This window comes from Neophocaena asiaeorientalis, unplaced genomic scaffold (assembly GCF_003031525.2).
Source record: "Neophocaena asiaeorientalis asiaeorientalis breed wild unplaced genomic scaffold, Neophocaena_asiaeorientalis_V1.1 scaffold505, whole genome shotgun sequence".
Lineage (NCBI taxonomy): Eukaryota > Metazoa > Chordata > Mammalia > Artiodactyla > Phocoenidae > Neophocaena > Neophocaena asiaeorientalis.
The window spans coordinates 3,764,169-3,781,745 of NW_020174704.1; the positions used below are offsets into that span (position 1 = coordinate 3,764,169).

General features: G+C 37.4%; 1 protein-coding gene across 2 annotated transcripts in view; it reads right to left on the bottom strand.

The window, feature by feature from the left end:
- FHL5 (four and a half LIM domains 5) overlaps positions 1-14,167 on the bottom strand; it is a 36,712-nt gene extending 22,545 nt beyond the window's left edge. Inside the window, exon 1 of one of the 2 annotated variants that reach the window (XM_024759312.1) lies at positions 13,427-13,962. The gene's annotated coding sequence lies outside the window, so the exon portion shown is untranslated. Of the gene's footprint in view, positions 1-13,426; positions 13,963-14,020 lie in introns of those variants that run through there. The other variant, XM_024759313.1, reaches the window with a different exon arrangement.
- Positions 14,168-17,577: the final 3,410 nt, after the last annotated feature.

A 17,577-nucleotide genomic window follows, 5' to 3' on the forward strand; every position in this document is an offset into this window, starting at 1 on the left:
TTGTACAGTGGGAAAATTTAGATTCACAGATTTAAAAATACCATGGAGTTGGAATAACTAGTAAAGTTCTACTCTTAGTTTTTTCCTTTGTTTCTTTTCCTAGTTCTGAGGGTGGAGTTGAACAGACCTGTGTGTACTTCCGTATCTGTTTTCTGCTTATAACCCAAGACATAACATACTGAGAAAAATATTGGGCTGGAAAGCAGAGGCTATAGATTTTTGCACTAGTTGCTTAAGCACGAGCATGGAAACTACTGCTATGGAAACCGTTTAATCTTTCTGGCACTTACTTTCCTTAACTATGAAATGAGAACATTATTAGCTGCTTATGATCCCACCCACAGATCAAGTGAGATTAGAATGGAAAAGTCATGAGTGAGTTGGCTGTAGGTGTACTTGACTTGATGGAAAGTGCAATTATAAGTGTAGTTCTCATTTTGAAGAAGGAGGCTATTTTCTAGACCCCTCAAACACTACTTTTGAAAACTAACCAATTTAAAAAATAACTAAAGCCATAACTTCAGGCCATCAATCAAAAATAACCTAAAACAAGCATCACAGAATTGTGGTGGAATGCTTGCTATTAGTCTCTAGGGACATATTCACAAGCCCAGTTTGTTGGAAGCTGAATGTCTTGTGTAGAGAGGTCAAATGAGAATTCTCCTGAGACCTGATGGCACTGGTCTCCCATGAACCAGAACAGCTGACGAGAGCTTTCCATCTGGTTAATTTGTTCTGTGGATACTAATAAAGGAAAAATGTGCTTTGTATGATTTTCTTGGAGGGATTACGTTCAGAATCATGTAATTATGGCAGTGATTACTGAAACAGGTACATTGTAGTTCATGGTAATACATAAGTGTAACCACATTTTATCAAACATTATATTCTTTACAAAATAAAAAAGTAGGACTCTCAAAAAATATATAGGTTTAATACCATCTTTGATTTTTTTCCTCACTGAGATATAAGAAAAATTTTAAGACATAAAGAATACCACCTTTTAAGGTGCAGCTGGATTATCTAGATCTCTGTCTATCCAGATACCAACTTCCTACTTTTAAACCCATCATTAGGCTTGCCTCAGTTTTTATCCCAAAGGAACCACTATCATTTCAATAGATATAAGCTGTCATTCCTTCTACTTCCTGTAGCCTTGCTATTATTTCTGTAAAAGGTGTTCTGGAAGAGCAAATACAGTTCCTAGGTTGCCTCAGGATCTCCTCAAAGTCTTGAGTTCTCATGTAGTGCTGGGGTTTGGTATATACAAGGACTGAACTAAAAGCCGTGATTTATCTAAATGTATTTAGCACAGAGTCAGCACATGGTAGGGACAGGATGTTTCCTGCATGTGAATCCCCCAAATCAACCTCATTTTCTGGAGATGGAGTCTAATCTAAATATCACTGCAGATCTAATATAAGTATCAGAGAGTATTCCCTCCACCCATCTCTAAGCTTTTTGAAAAATTCAACAAGTACTGTATGGAATACTAAATGTAGTAGTTGTGTCAGTTTTTTTGTTCTGTTTTGTTTTGCTTTGTTTCATTGGTTTTCCTTTCTATTTGAAGATCACCTTCATCATGCTCATTAACTACTATCAGTATCTGAGCCCTAGTAGCTGTTTTCTCAGCAGTGGGAAGGGAGCTCATTGATTCATCTATTTAACACTGTTTCTACCTCCTTCCCCTTGCATCTATTGACAAATGCAAGCATATTTAGCAAGAAGTGTGATTTGCCATTGTAGAAACTAAGTCTCCTGTGGAAGGACTGAATCTCTAACACATGCTAGTCATATGAATCACCCCCACAGGGCCAGGTATTTGAGTTCACAAGATCACATGAAAACTTCGCTATGGTCTAGTGGAATGTACTTCATCAGACAGGAAATGCAATATCTTTTGTACCGTTTATTCCTTCAGTTTTTGAGTTCAATGTCATGTGTTATAAAGACATTGTGACTGGATCACTGTAAAACCAAGACAGCTATTTTATTTTCCTGGGTGGTTTTTTTGTTTGTTTGCTTTTTTGGCCGCGTTGGGTCTTCACTGCTGCACACAGGCTTTCTCTAGTTGTGGCAAGCAGGGGCTACTCTTGCGGTGCGCAGGCTTCTCATCGTGGTGGCTTCTCTTGTTGAGGAACATGGGCTCTAGGTGCGTGGGCTTCAGTAGTTGTGGCACGTGGGCTCAGTAGTTGTGGCTTGCAGGCTCTAGAGCACAGGCTCAGTAGTTGTGGCACACGGGCTTAGTTGCTCCATGGCATGTGGGATCCTCCCAGACCAGGGATTGAACCCGTGTCCCCTGCATTGGCAGGCGGACTCCCAACCACTGTGCCACCAGGGAAGTCCCTTCCTGGGTGTTTTAAAATAAACTCTAATTTCCTTCCAAAATTAGTGATGAGAAAACTCTGTCTTTAATTAATTCACCTTAAGAAGATGGCAAACACATTCAATTTACACAGTGCCTGAGAGCAGATTAGGGTAATAACCATGGACCCAGGAATTTAGAGGAGCTGAGCCAAGTGCTCCAATCCCCACAGGTGTCGATGCATCTTAAACCCATGTCATCTTGAAAACCTAAAAGTACGTGCTCCTTAGAACATAGAAGAACCAAGCAAAACATACTTTCCATGATTTTCTTTCCAGTAAATGTTTTTAAATATGAGAAATAAACCATTTCTATTCTGATGAAAGATAGTGTTAGAAACTGTCCAATGAAATGAAGAGCGTGCTTTATTTGGAAGGTGGCCAATATAAAATGATAGATGTATTCTTTATCTAATAGAGCCTATAAAGTAGTTTTCTAAATCGAAAAATGGCTTAAAAATGACAACTCCAGTTAAACGAATTGGGAAGAATGTTCAGTCGTTTAAGAGCACGAAATAAGATTTCATAATCAATCACTTAATTCTCTCCTGAGAATAAGACAAGTCTGGCTATATAATATATTGGCTTTCATGTATCCTGGCATTAATGCATATTATAGATTATGTTGGTTTATGACCTTCTTCAGCTTCATAAAACACAATGATGAAAGAGCTCATTTCTGGGCCTTCCGAAACAGAGTCTGTCAAAAAGTTCTAAAGCTGCAGACATTTTTGAATTTTAGGGTATATGAGCTTGTATTATAAGGTATATATAAAGTATATGAGTTACATTTATGAGTTGTATTATGGTATGTTCAATGAAGCCCCTTTGTGTTTCTCTTAGATAATTCTTATATTCTAACTTGTATTATAAATTTTGGAAGGGGGGTTGTTGTATTCCTTATGACCATAATATAAGCTCACTGAGAGCACTGTATCTTACTCATTTCTATACTCCAAATGGAGCCTGGAAGTGCCCCCACACTTACTGGGTGATCTTTTAAAATGTTGCAGATAAAACTTATGGTAATTTTTAAAGGATTTCTACTTTATTGAAAGTGGTGATGGCTAAAGACCAAGAAAATAAGCTGAAGCACCTCCAGTTTTGAATTTTCTGTTGGGAGGCATCATTATGATTCCCTAGTGACTCTAAGTATGCTAGGTAAACATTCTTCTCTTGATTTATAGGGACAAGGCACCAGATACTCACTCTTTTCCTCTGAACTTGTAAGGCAAGTCAGAGGATAACAAATGTCTTATGTCTTTCAAGTCTACCAGCAGTTTAATAAGTGGATACAGGTGTGGTGTAGATGTCTCTTTGGAACTTTTTATTCCGTTTTCAACAATAGTAGTCACTGCAGTCTTTAGACTCCTATGAGCCCGTAGCAGGAGCTCTCCCTAGCCCTTCACTGCCCAGGGATGGGGGTGGCAATCCCAGCAGCCTGCCTCTGAGGGCTGGCCATAAGGCATAAGTGCCCCTTGTCATATGCATACAATTTCCAATCATTCTCCAAATTCTTAACTCTCAGTTGATCATTTTCATGATTTTTGTGGGGACAGGTCATAGTAACAGTTTATAAAACTACTCCATTATCAGCATCCCATTTGGCATTTTGACAGCATCTAAATACGTATGTGGCAGAAAACATGACATTTATATTCTGCCTTATAAGGTAGAATGTTGTAAATCATACCCATAGATGGTGCTTTAGAGCAAATTAGATAATACATATCAAAATACCTTAAAAACAATTATGAGTTATGCAAAAATAAACCTTGCTGAGAATATATAGGAATTAAAGTAATGGTAGACAGAAAATTTTAAGACTATATATAATTTGTTACCCTAATAGTGGTGTAACATTTGGTACTGATCAAAACCAAACTTACCTTCTCATTAACCGACATTTAACTTAAAGATACCTAGTCACTCTTGAAGAAACCACAAAAACAGTGATGAAGAGACAGGGAAGGTAGTGAGATTTACTTTCCACTTGTATATAGCCTTTTGTACCCTTTGAATTTTGTACCAAATGGCCTATTTTAAAAATTAAATGAAATCCTAACACAAATCAAAAGGCTAAACTTATTTCCCTTTGAATCACTTGTTCTTGACTATAGAACATAACTAAAAAAGATAGATCAGTTTTAGCTCCTCATTTTACAGGGATAGAAACTAAATTCCAAAGAGGATATTTATAGAGCTAGTATTTCTTTCTAGAAAAATTAGGAAAAATGGAATATACCTTCCAAATCAATTTTTGTAAATACTTAAAAGGAAATACCCACAGTGCTAATCAAAGTGAATTTTAACAAGCTTCTTTTTTTGGCTGTTTAGAGCCAAACAGCCACTCCCCTCCCATTTTATAAATAGATGCTGACCCAGAGTCTTTAAATGACTGTCTTTAAATCACACTACTTTCAGTGACCCATTCCTGGTCCAAGCTCTTTAGCATTTCAGACCTTTCAAAATCTGGCATCTGCCTTGGCCTGGTTCTTTCAGTTTTAAACCCAACAATATCAAACAGCTCTCTGAACACAGTGAACGTTACTTCTGTAGGTTTCACAAAGAGCTCTTGAGTGCCAAAACAGTGCTTGGCAGTGAAGGTAAACCAGGCCTCTCCCTGTGAAAAGCCTCCACTCTGGCATGGGAGACAGGCTCACAAATAATTACTCTACCCCATCAGTCTTACCAGCTCAGGGCCCTGGCTCTCCATACTTCAGCACACACTGTGCTCTGTAGCCCTAGTTAATCGTCTTTCCTGCTCAACAGTAAGCTTCAGGCGGGACAAATGCTATATTACCCCCAAACTAACTGGTGTCTAGCGTATTATCAGCATGTGCTGGGCACTCACTAAATATTGTGGATGAGAGGGAGTGGGGGGAGAAAGAAGAGAGGGCAGCTGGAAATGCTTGGACGTAGGCACAGGGTGCCCTGGAAATTTCAGGAACTTTCTAGAAAATGTCAGGTAACACTTCTAGAGCTGTAGCTTGAAGATGGAATAAAAGCTAGTCTCTAAGAAAAGGTGGGGAAGAGCAGTGGGGAATCCACACAGTTGTGGATGTGGGGAAGCAGCCCACTGGGAGTGTGGACCAGGCAGAGAGCATTGCTAGACCTGCTTGAGGGACCACACCTGGAGGGTGGCAGTTTATCCATACCTGGATAGGCAAAAGGTCACTTAACAAAATGAGATACTTTTACATGTCAGAGCTTTAAAAACTCAACTACACATTGCTATGAATGTATATTTGCCCACTCTTCTCTTCTTGGCCACCTGAAGACCATACCCTTAAACACAGGTCTGGGATGTATGCTGTCAACTAGAAATCTCTCTTACTTGGCATTTTAACACTTTACATTGATGACTTAAATTTATACTAAACTAAAATTAAACTTGCATTTATACAAAAAAGCAGGAATCGTTTTTTGAATGAAAAATCATATAAAAGAACCTCTCATTTCCCTCAGGTTTCTATACTGGTCATTTAAAGGAATTTCTCTCTTTTGAAAGTGTTGGGGGTAAAATGTTGGTCCCTTGGCTCACTGATTCTGTTCTACCTGGGGAGCGACTTAATTGAGAAGCAACTGGGCAAAGGGGTCTGCTCAAGTGCCACTCACTTCCCTTCCCCTCCTTCCAGTGGGATTTGCCAGTGCACAGGCCTAAACTCTGCCCTCCTTCCTGGAGGGAGCCCACTATAGCTGCCCAGCCCCATGAGGGGGCACTGGGTTAGAGTTCTCTGCCCCACTGCAAATAAGTTCAGTTCAGGATGGGAGGGGCAGTCTCAGGGAAAAGCTTTGTTTTCCAACCCAGCCTTAACAATAATAACGTTGATAATAAATGGATTCATATATGACACTTGTGTCTATTTCACAGTTGTCTTAGAACTCTTTTCAAATCCACACATATATTACAATAAAGGTGGCTTTATTCCTAAGTCCTTTTGCTGTACTGCATGCGTATATGTATGTGGCAGGAGGGAAGAAAAGAGAGAATAATATATATACCAGTTTTTATTAACCAGGATGGTAAATTAGGATTCTCTAATTATGCTAGGTTTGTAGTTTAAAACTTAACAGAAACAAAATGAAGAAATGAATAGCATTATTTCTAAGTTCTTGGCTCAGTCAAAAACCAAACAAAATAATAAATATTCTAATTACCGTCATCAGAATAACCAATAATTCTGTTTTAAATGTGTTTGGTAATTTAACTTGTTATCTAGTTGCTCTTTAGGTTACAGTTTATAAGATTTTTTGAGTTTGAGTATCAGTTTTTCAGGTGGAATTCTGATAATGGCATATATTTATTTTTATTAATCAATTTTTCAGATCATTTGGTGCCTAAGTGAAAAATATCATAAGTGAAGTACCAATAGGTATTCTAATAATGATTTATGGTTTACAAAGTGCTTTCATGTATATTATCTAGAACAGTCATTCTTAAACATTTTTAGGTTAAGAATTTTTTAGCACCTAATGAAAGCTACTTACCTCTTCTTAAAAATATATTCATATTCCTGCGTTCACAGAACTTTCTCAGACCTGATGAAGCCAGGGTTCTTGGAACCAGGCTGTAGAGTGGAGGTTGCCAACTACATCCCAAGAACCAAAATCTAGCCACAACCTGTGTTTGCATGGCTTGAGACCTAAACATAGCTTTTACTTTTTTAAGTGATCAAAAAAAAAATCAAAAGAAGGATATATTTTTTTTGACATCTGAAATTATATGACATTCAAGTTTCAGTATTTATAAAGTTTTACTGGAACACATCCTCAGTCCATGGCTACTTTTGAACTATTATGGCAGATTTGCTTAGTTTTGAAACCTAAAATGTTTCCTGTCTGACTCTACAGAAAACATAAAATACATTTTGTGTTTTTTAGTCATATTTTGTTGCATGTTTGTTAAATTACACTTAACTAGGGTTTGAAAAGGACTTCTGTGCACTGCTTAAAAGCATCTAAAATTATTTACTAAATGACTTTAAAAATAATATTAGAAATCATTAACATGGTGTTTGGAAAAGTACTTAATGATGTGGCAAAATGCTCCTGATATTGCTTTAAGTGAAAAAAAAAAGTAGGAATTAAATAATTAGTGTGATCTCAACCACATAAATATGTTTGAAGAGTAGGAGACAAGTTTAGAAGAAAATATGCTTGATTAAAGTTATAGATTTTTAAAAAAGATTTTTACTCTTCATTACTTTAAATTGTACAATGCATAATGTATCACTTTGAAAATAAGGAAAAGTATTGAACAAAATTCGAGTGCATTCAGTTTAAAAAAAAAACTCAAAGATTAGAATCTTCTGTAATAGTATAACTGCAGAAATTTTCAAGGGAACAAATTAATAGAATGAATGTAATTACAAGACCAGAAATCATTTTTAAATCTTACTTCCTTTAGGTGGCATTACAGCTTGGTGTCAGATGCTTTTTTTTTTTTTTTTTTCTCCTGCATGCAAATTATACACATGAATCTGTTAAAGAAGTGCTGAATTTTATGGGAAGAAAAAATTTTACGTAACATCAAAGCATTTTTCTATACTGAGAAGCCTTTGGTCAAACTTTATGATAGGCATCTCCTTGTTCACCCATGAAATTGTCATCAGCACAGTGCAAGGATTCATGATATAAGCAAAATTGAACAGCTTGACCAATGTTTCTGTAGATACTATACTGACTTGATCTACTTGGTGAATGAATGAGTGAATACATGAATGAATGAATGACCTGTATGTATGACTTTCTGGCCCTGTCAAAAAAATGATAGTTTGATACCTTGACCGGGACAACTATTAATAGTCTTTTTAAAAGTATTAGGAATTACATGATTATGATATTTTACTTAAATTGTCTTATGAACAGTAAGGATCATTAAATATAAAGGATCGTTAAAAAGGACAGAATCAAGCTGGAAGACAAGAACCCCAGAAGCCCATTTCCCCACCATCTTCAGCGTGTACTATCATTAAAATTAAATTGAAAATAAAACCCAAAGCGTATTCTTAAAGAGGGGAGAATCTGATACAGCAAAATGATCTACTGAAAAATAAAACTCAGGGTCCATTGATGATACTGCTCTGGCAAAATGAATAAGCAAAGGAAAATCTCAAAGCTTTGCCAACAATCAAGTGAGATGGGTTTAAGGTCCAGTAGCAACAGAATTGTATGAGCAGAATTTGAGAAGAGATAAAAGCAAAAATGACTACTGACAGCATTACTCTAAAACAAAATTCTACAAAATGGGTGTTTTTATTCCATCTTTAAAGTAGTGAGGCAAACTGATGTGCCCGAGTTCACAGAAGACTCAACATGGACCAGACTTCAAAGCTTTGACTCTCTTCTCTGTCATTCTTGCACTGACTTTCTAGCCTTGCATATTTATTTAATGAATTAAGAAATGTTTTTCCTTTCCAGTGGGTTAACAGTCCAGCCCAGAGGCAGCAGTTGGAGAGAGAAGCTCATTCTATTATATCCAATATTTCCCTTTACTCCAACCAGATCTTAAATCTTTCTGTTCCCTGACTCCATGTCTCATTTTATGGGGCTTTAGAAATGTGTATATAAAATGCATTGATTCTTACTGATCATCTGAAGCCTGCAACAGTGTGTGGGATGCTAGAAATTCAGCGGTAATTGCCACAGTCCCTTCTCTAAAAGAGCATACAGTCTTGTAGGAGATACAGATAAATAAATGAGTTTACAATGTGAGCCCAAGAGGGCACATTGGTAGTATGAGGATATGCAGAAGTGGCACCAAACACATTTGGGTGGAGGATGGTCTGTAAGTTCTTTCCAGAGAAGGGAGCACTTGAGGGTGACTAGGGTGAGTTAGGTCTGTATGCAGAGAGCTCTTCTTTGGGTATATAAATTGAGGGAGAGGTGGAGTTCATCTCTAGTTTCTGGCTTGAGCAACTAGTTGTTGCCCATGGAGGCCTGGCAGAAGAGAGGCATTTGCTCAGTTCTTAATCTGCTGAAGGTCATTTAGTATGACTGAGCAGGAGAGAGAGAGAGGGAGAGAGAGAGAGAATGAGTGTGTGTGTGTGTGTGTTGTGTGTGTGTGTGCGCACGTGTGCACCTTTGTGCGCACGTCAGTGCCGTAGTAAAAACTGTTTGGGAGAAGAAGGTAGAGGCTAAATTATTCAGGGTCTTAACTAGTAATAATAACAACTTGCACTTAACACTTTTTCTATGCCAGACACTGTTGTAATTTTAATATAACACATTGATTCCTCATTTCAAACCTAAGAAACCTAAGAAAAAGTTATACCATCATGATCTCCATTTCATATACAAGGAAAATGACAGACACACAGGCTGACTCCTCTAAGGTCCCAGATCTAGTGAGTAATACAGCTGAGACTTGAGCTCCAGCCAATCTAGCATGAAAAGTGTGGTCCATGAACTAGTATCATCAGCATCACCTGGGCCCTTGTTAGAAATGCAAAAACTCAGGCACTAACCCAGACCTACAGAACCAGAATCTACATTTTAACAAAGACCCAGAGGTGGTTCCTGAGCACTTTAAAGTTTGGGGACATCTGCTATAACCCACTAAACGCTACTGCTTCTCTTTACTTTGGGAAGGAATCTGGACATTATCCTAAGGCCAGTGGAAAGTCAGGAAAAGGTTTGAAGTAAGAGATTGACAAAATCAAATCTGGTTTTAGACCAGTAGTTTCAGTGGCTTCACTGTGGAGAATGCAGCAGAAGAGGGCAATTCTGGAGGCACAGAGACCCATGAAAGGGCCACTGTTCACCAAGTAAAAGAAGATGGCAGTGACAAAGGAGAGAAGCTGGTGAATGTATGAGGTAGCATGGACAGAATCTGGAGACTCTTTGGGTATACAAGTTGAGGGAGAGGTGGAGTTAGTTCACCTCCAGTTTCTGGCTTGTATCATGATGTCATTTTCTGTATGAGAACACGGGGGAAGTAGGGTGGAAAGTAGGACAGGGGAATGATGAATTTACTTTTAGATTAAAATGAGATTTGAGAGGACTGTGGGAAAGCCAAGTAGAGCTGTTCAGCCAGGTCCAAAGACAGAGGACAGAGAAACCACATACATTACTTGAACATTTTGAAATTCTATGTCAAAAAGTTTACCTGGCTTGCCCTTCAGGCCCCTTCCCTTCCCGCGTTGTATTCACTGGGGTCCAAGCCTGCTCTGGGCAGTCCTGTATTCAGCAGATAATTGGACATAAAGCTCAGAAGCTCAGAAAAGATATCTTAGCTGGACATAAAGATTTTGGACTCAGTCATGTAGAATAGATTGTAATTGAAGCAATGACATTTAGCTCAGAAAGAGAAAGGGAATCTAGGATGTGTAGGGAAGAAGGGGAATCTGTGAAACAGACTGAGAATAGTGGTCGTAGAGGCGGGAGGAAAACCAGGAGTTGGATACCATGGAATCCCTGTGTAAAGAGTGTTTCCAGATGGGGAAAGTGGAGAATAAGGTAAAATGCTTCTGAGATACTAAGAAGATAATGAGAAACGTCTGCTGGATTTAGCAGTACACTAGTGATCAGTCACTTCAGTGAGAGGCAGGGGAACTGATAGGGACCAAAGCCAGACTGCAGTTGATTGAGAAGTGGGAGCTAAGAAAGTGGAGATTCTTTACAAGGTGTAGACAATACTTTCATGAGATTGAGCTATGAAGCTGAAGAGTGAGGTTAAGTGGAGGAGCTCAGTAATGAAGGAGAAGCTTTTCAAGATGGGGGATTTGAACATGTTTAAATGTTGATAGGAGGAGCCAATAAAGAAGGAAAGAATAAAGATTATGATCCCTGAAGCAGAGGGTATGAGGTAATGGGCACTAGTTTAGATCTTCCCTTTCATGTTCCAGTCTACCAATAGGCCGGTATGGGGATTGGGGAGAATGGCCAGAGAAACAGGAAGGTCCCACTGCAGTCACCTGTTCCACATTCTGGGGTCTCTAGAGGCTTAATCCTATCACCTTTCCATTCTAAGCCTTACTCTCCACGAAAGGAACTGTTCTGATACTTGAACCTTCTACTTTTATTTCAGTGGACACATTGCCCAGAACAAGTATGGCTACGAATTAACTATGTATCTGCTTTGAAAATTAACCCTTAAATGTCATCTTCAGCTAAAATCCTTACCTTAACCTTACCTGTCCTCAGGTGAGGACAGTTGAGAGAGACAGTTTAGACATACTTCCACCGTAAGCCTTTTAAAGATTTGGTAAACCCACCAACCCCAGGGTTTGTCTGGAGCTGAAGTCTGTGGTTTCATGGAGAATAGTGGTTCATAATCAGGACTCCTCAAGAATACTCAAGGACAGGTTTCAAGAGTCTATCAACCCCAGAAATGTCAAGGAAAAATCTATTTATAATGGGCTTTTTTTTTTAATGGGAAGAGGGTCCATTGATTCTATCAGATTCTTAAGGGAATCTGTGACCCCAAAGTGGTCTAATGTGGAGATAGATAATGCTCAAGCTGCTCATTTTGGAGGGACTCAAGGTGTTATGGCAGCAAGGAGTCTTCTACCTCCTCCTTCCCCTCCTTCTTTTCACAGCTCCTTCCAGGGTACCATAAGGTAACCAAGAAAAATGATGACAATGAGAGAGGAAAAAGGTAATTACAAGAACATGGAAATGTACGGTTGTTTAGCTGACATCTGATTCAGAACTTTCCATGTGAACCCAAGTATTTGGTTTTCAATTCTAAAGAGATCATGTTTCCTAGATTGAAAATGTGAAAAAACAAATCAAAGCTTCTCCAACATGTTCTAGATAAAATTTTATTTTCAATATTATAGTAGAAAGTTACTAGGCTTGCTTAAGGAACCCAAATTAATCCAGCTTTACTCAGAATGTTGTTGGCAAGTATAATAAAAATAAGAGGTAGACTTGTCCCTGAGGTAATGTTACATTAAAGCACAAATCTGCTGCTCTTGTTTAGGTAGAACAGCCCCAGGATTGGCAACTAATGATAACACATGGGAATAAATAGAACAAGTGTAGAAAACAGACATCAGAGTTTACCTTCCCCACCAAGCAATTTGGATTATGGCTTTAGGCACATATCATAAATATGTTAAGAAATATCTTGTGTGATACATATATTTGCAATATTTGTGTTAAATTTTAATCCATATACGTTACTAATAAACATGCTGGAATTTATACACGACAGTATTGTGAATGTGAAATGAGGGCTAAAATGGCTTGAGGAATTTCTTACATTTTATTTGTAAGAATTACACATTTTATTAATGATTGTTTTTAGTTCCTACATTTCCAAAACGAAAATTGACAAACTGAGGAGTTGCATTTGGTTTTCGAATGCATGACAGACACCAAAAAGGGTCTGATTAAAATAGTGAGGGAAAAAGCATAAACACATATGGGAAGCATACTTTTGCTTATGTTACGCTATCCCAGTTTCAAGAAGCAATGCTTTAGATTCATTCAGTGTATTAAATATCTCTGTGGGTCAGAAACACAGACATTTTAATTCAATCTTAGAAAGCCTAAGATTAGGAATTATCTTGATGCCTGCTTGTGAAAAATAGGCAGATTTGTTTTGTTTTGTTTAATAGCAGGAATCTCACTAACTCACTTAAAATCTGTAAATAACTTTAAATTGTGCTCTGGATATGTAAATCCAGCCATAAAATATCCTTAGTGATAGTCATCCAAATAAATTAAGCCAAATAAAACTCCAGTATGGAGTCATTCCTTTTTTATGAATACAATGAAGTTTATACTTCCAATTATAAAGACAATTTTCAGAACTAAGGAGGCAACTCAAAAGTTATCTGGCTACAATGTTGCCTTAATACACATGGCACGGAAATGAGAAATCTGAAAAGCTCAGCATATAAAATTTGATAACTGTTGGCTCAAATGTTTAAAAAGTTTCTAAGAAACTTCTAGATATATACTTACTTGCTAAGTAAAAACAAATCACTACAAAGTTTCTTTTAAGCAGTCACTAGAAAGTTTATAAGAATCTCTTGTACTTAAAAAAAAATTAAAGAAGCCAATAAAAACCACATTAAAAACACAAAGAAAACATTAAAGAAAACAAAACTTACTTCTTCTTAAAGCTGCTTCTTCCAGGGATTTAAACAATATGAAAGGAGAATATATGATGATTTACTTTCCCCTCCAACACATTCATATGTCAACTCCAAGAGGAACAGAATGGGCCACCAAAACTATCTGAAGGTCCCTCCCAGTTGCAGCTTTTTAAACTTTGTGGAAGACCATATGAGGGTGTGTGAATTTCCTCCAAGTCTTGTGACATGTACATAGCTGATTCCTACTGGGCTGAGAAAGCACTCCTTGTCAATTTTTACTTAAAATTATGAGTAACAAATTCTCTGCAGGACATCTTTAAAGGGAACTCCTGCCAGAATTAGTATCTGAAATGTCTGGATAATCTCCAGAAAGTTTAAAATATAAAGTGCACATACAGACACATACACTCAAGACATTCCCACTGCCTAGGCTAAATTGAGGGCATATTTAAATAAAAAAAATTTCTATAAAGGATGATGTATTTCCTGTTTTTTGTTTTGTTATTTCAGTGACTATCAGAACCCTTCTTAAAGGTTAGAAATGGCTGAACTATAGAGCTTTTCTTTTGAAATATCTGGAAAGAGATGTGGCCCCATGTTCTCACCTGTAGCATTTTTGGTAGCTTGAGAGATGAACTGTGGTTTGTGGCTTCTATCATTGCCTTCCTGGGAAATTTGCTAACTTTGAGCCTTGGACTTGACTAGGATAACTCAAAGTAGTTGCCTGCTTCCTGCACCAGTACCGTGGACCTGGCATTCCCTGCTGTTGCCTATTTCCCTATGAGCTGGCAACAATTGTTATGTCACGTCCACAGCTGTATGACTTCATTTAAGCACAGACTCAGATAGTCTTTTGAAATCTTAAGTCAAAACTTGAAAAGTGGCTAGATATTTCATGAGTTGGATCTAAAGAAATGTTTGAATATTGAACTAATCCACAATAGGAATTCTCAGTGGGTCAATGATCCATAAAGCAAGTGACATTTGCTCTTAAACTCTCCATCAGAGGCCATTTCTTCAGTTTGTAAAGGTGGGTGAGGGAGGAAATGTTCCGCCTTAACTCCATTTATGCTCAGACCAAACTTGAACTGTCCTTGTTCTAAGTGCCAAAGGAATGATATGTTAATATCTTCTGAGGACAAACTCAGTTACATACAATCAAAAAACCTGAACTAGGGAAATATAAAGCCAATCAACTCTGTGCGTTGTTATTCACCCGACTTTGATGATGAAGATATGATGAAAATGAAAACATGGTGATTAGCAGCAAATTGTTCTTCTGTCCTCTCACTGAATCAATCTATTATAAAACAGTCAATCTAACATAAAGTATTATTAGTAATAGATTTTAATCCTCATGACACCATGGCTAGACAGGCATTATTTTTCTCCTTTTATAGGTGAGGAAGTGGAGTCGAGGAGGTATAAAATCGCCTATGCCCCCACCTAGCTATGGAACCATTACCCTCTTTATTAAACCTGTGCTTCCTGAGAGGGTAATCTACATTCACGTATCAAACCTATGACCTCCTGCTCCCTTCTCAAACTACTCCACCAAAGAAAAGTGATAATTATATGTCTCTCTGATTGTATGACAATCTCTAGGTCCATCCATGTTGCTGCAAATGGTATTTCATTCTTTTTAATGGCTGAGTAGTGTGTGCATATATATGCCACATTTTTTAAATCCATTTATCTGTTGATGGACATTTAGGTTTCTTCTATGTTTCGGTTATTGTAAACAGTGCTGCTATGAACACTGGGATGCATGTATCCTTTTGAATTAGTTTTCATCTTTTCAGGATATGTGCCCAGGAGTTAGATTGCTGGATCATATGGCAACTCTATTTTCAGTTTTTAAAGAAACCTCCATACTGTTCTCCATAGTGGCTGCACTGATTTACATTCCCACCAACAGGGTAGGAGGGTTCCCTTTTCTCCACACCCTCTCCAGCATTTATTATTTGTAAACTTTGATGCTGGCCACTCTGACCAGTGTGAGGTGATAACTCATTGTAGTTTTGATTTGCATTTCTCTAATAGTGATGTTAAACGTCTTTTCATGTACCTGTTGGCTATCTGTATGTCTTCTTAGGAGAAATGCCTATTTAGATCTTCTGCTCATTTTTTTATTGGGCTTTTTTGATATTGAGCTGTATAAACTGTATATTTTGGAAATTAATCCCTTGTCGGTAGCATTGTTTGCAAATATTTTCTTCCATTCAGTAGGCTGTCTTTTCATTGTGTTTATGGTTTCCTTTGCTGTGCAAAAGCTTTTAATTAGGTCCCATTTAAAAATTTTTGCCTTTGTTTCCATTACTCTAGGAGACAGATCCAAAAAAATATTGTTGCAATTTATGTCAGAGTGTTCTGCCTATGTTTTCCTCTAGAAGTTTTACAGTATCCAGTCTTATGTTTAGGTCTTTAATCCATTTTGAGTCTTATTTTTGTGTATGCTGTTAGAGAACATTCTTATTTCATTCTTTCCCATGTAGCTGTCCAGTTTTCCCAGCACCACTTATTGAAGAGACTGTCTTCTCTTTATTGTATAATTTTGCCTCCTTTGTTGTAGATTAATTGACCATAAACATGTGGGTTTATTTCTGGGTTCTCTATCCTGTTCCATTGATCTATGTGTTTTTGTGCCAATACCATACTTTTCTGATTACTGTAGCTTTATAGTATAGTCTGAAGTTGGGGAGCATGATTCCTCCAGCTCTGTTCTTCTTTCCCAAGATTATGTTGGCTATTTGAGGTCTTTTGTGTTTTTGTACAAATTAAAAATTTTTTTGTTCCAGTTCTGTGAAAAATGCCATTGGTAATTTGATGGGGATTACACTGAATCTGTAAAATGCCTTGGGTAGTAGTATGGTCATTTTAACAGTATTGATTCTTCTAATCCAAGAACATGGTATCTCTTTCCATCTGTTTGTGTCAGCTTCGGTTTCTTTCATCAGTGTCTTACAATTTTCAGAGCACAGGTCTTTTGCGGTTAAGTTTATTCCTAGGTATGTTATTCTTTTCAATGCAATGGTAAATGGGATTGTTTCCTTAATTTCTTTCTGATATTTCATTGTTAGAAATGTAATGGATCTCTGCATATTAGTTTTGTATCCTGCAACTTTACTGAATTCATTGATGAGTTCTAGTAGTTTTCTGGTAGCATCTTTAGGATTTTCTATGTATAATATCATGTCACCTGCAAACAGTGACAGTTTTACTTCTTCCTTTCCAATTTGGATTTTCTTCTCTGATTGCTGTAGAGTCCTGGGTTCTATTTATTCTCCTGTTGGCTTGGTGTGGCCTTCAACGTGGAGCAACTTGAGTGAGTCTGTAGATCATTTTAACAGCCACTTTAATAGTGCTCCTAGGTTCTGTAGAAAATGTACATCTCAGAGCTTATGTGTTTTTCTTTCATCTCCCATGTACACTGGGTCAAAGACTTCACTGGTATTAGTCAAAGAAAGCAAACCTTCCATCGTCCCCACCCCCTATCCCAACTCACATAAATTAGCTCTTGATAGAAAAAAAATCCATTTGGCCATGGGTCAAGTGGCATTTCTGAGGAAGGAATGAACCGTTTCTTCACACACTCTTCTTCAGCTCACTGTTGCACTTTGACCTCGTCCTTGGTGCTTCATGGTCTGACTAAAGTATCAATGCATTCTCCAAAAAGTTCAAGATGGTTCTACATTCAGGTTAAGCAATTTCTACATTTATTGTTCTAATTTAGCATTAAGGTCTTTTTGGAAAATATACTAATTTTGGTAAGATATACTACTATTCACTGAATCTTTCTGATGGTCAGAAGTGAGTTTCCTTTGACTATTCAAAAACACATGGTCTGGAGATGGAACACATGAATATGAATACCTGAGCACATTATTCAAATATCTACCATTATCTGCAACGGTAGAAAGTAGCAGATGAGAGTTTAGCTATACATTTGCTGAAAACTAGCTAACTGAAAATGATTTACTGAGGTGAAATGGTTCACGAAATGGCAAACTTTCAAGGAATGCAAGGACTATGGAATTATTTTTGTGTAAGAAAAATATAACAAAATCCTTTTAAAATGTTCAGAATAGAATTTTAAAATGTAAATACATATATGTATCAATTAATCCTAGTAATTAAACAGTCTTCAAAGTACATAAAATTT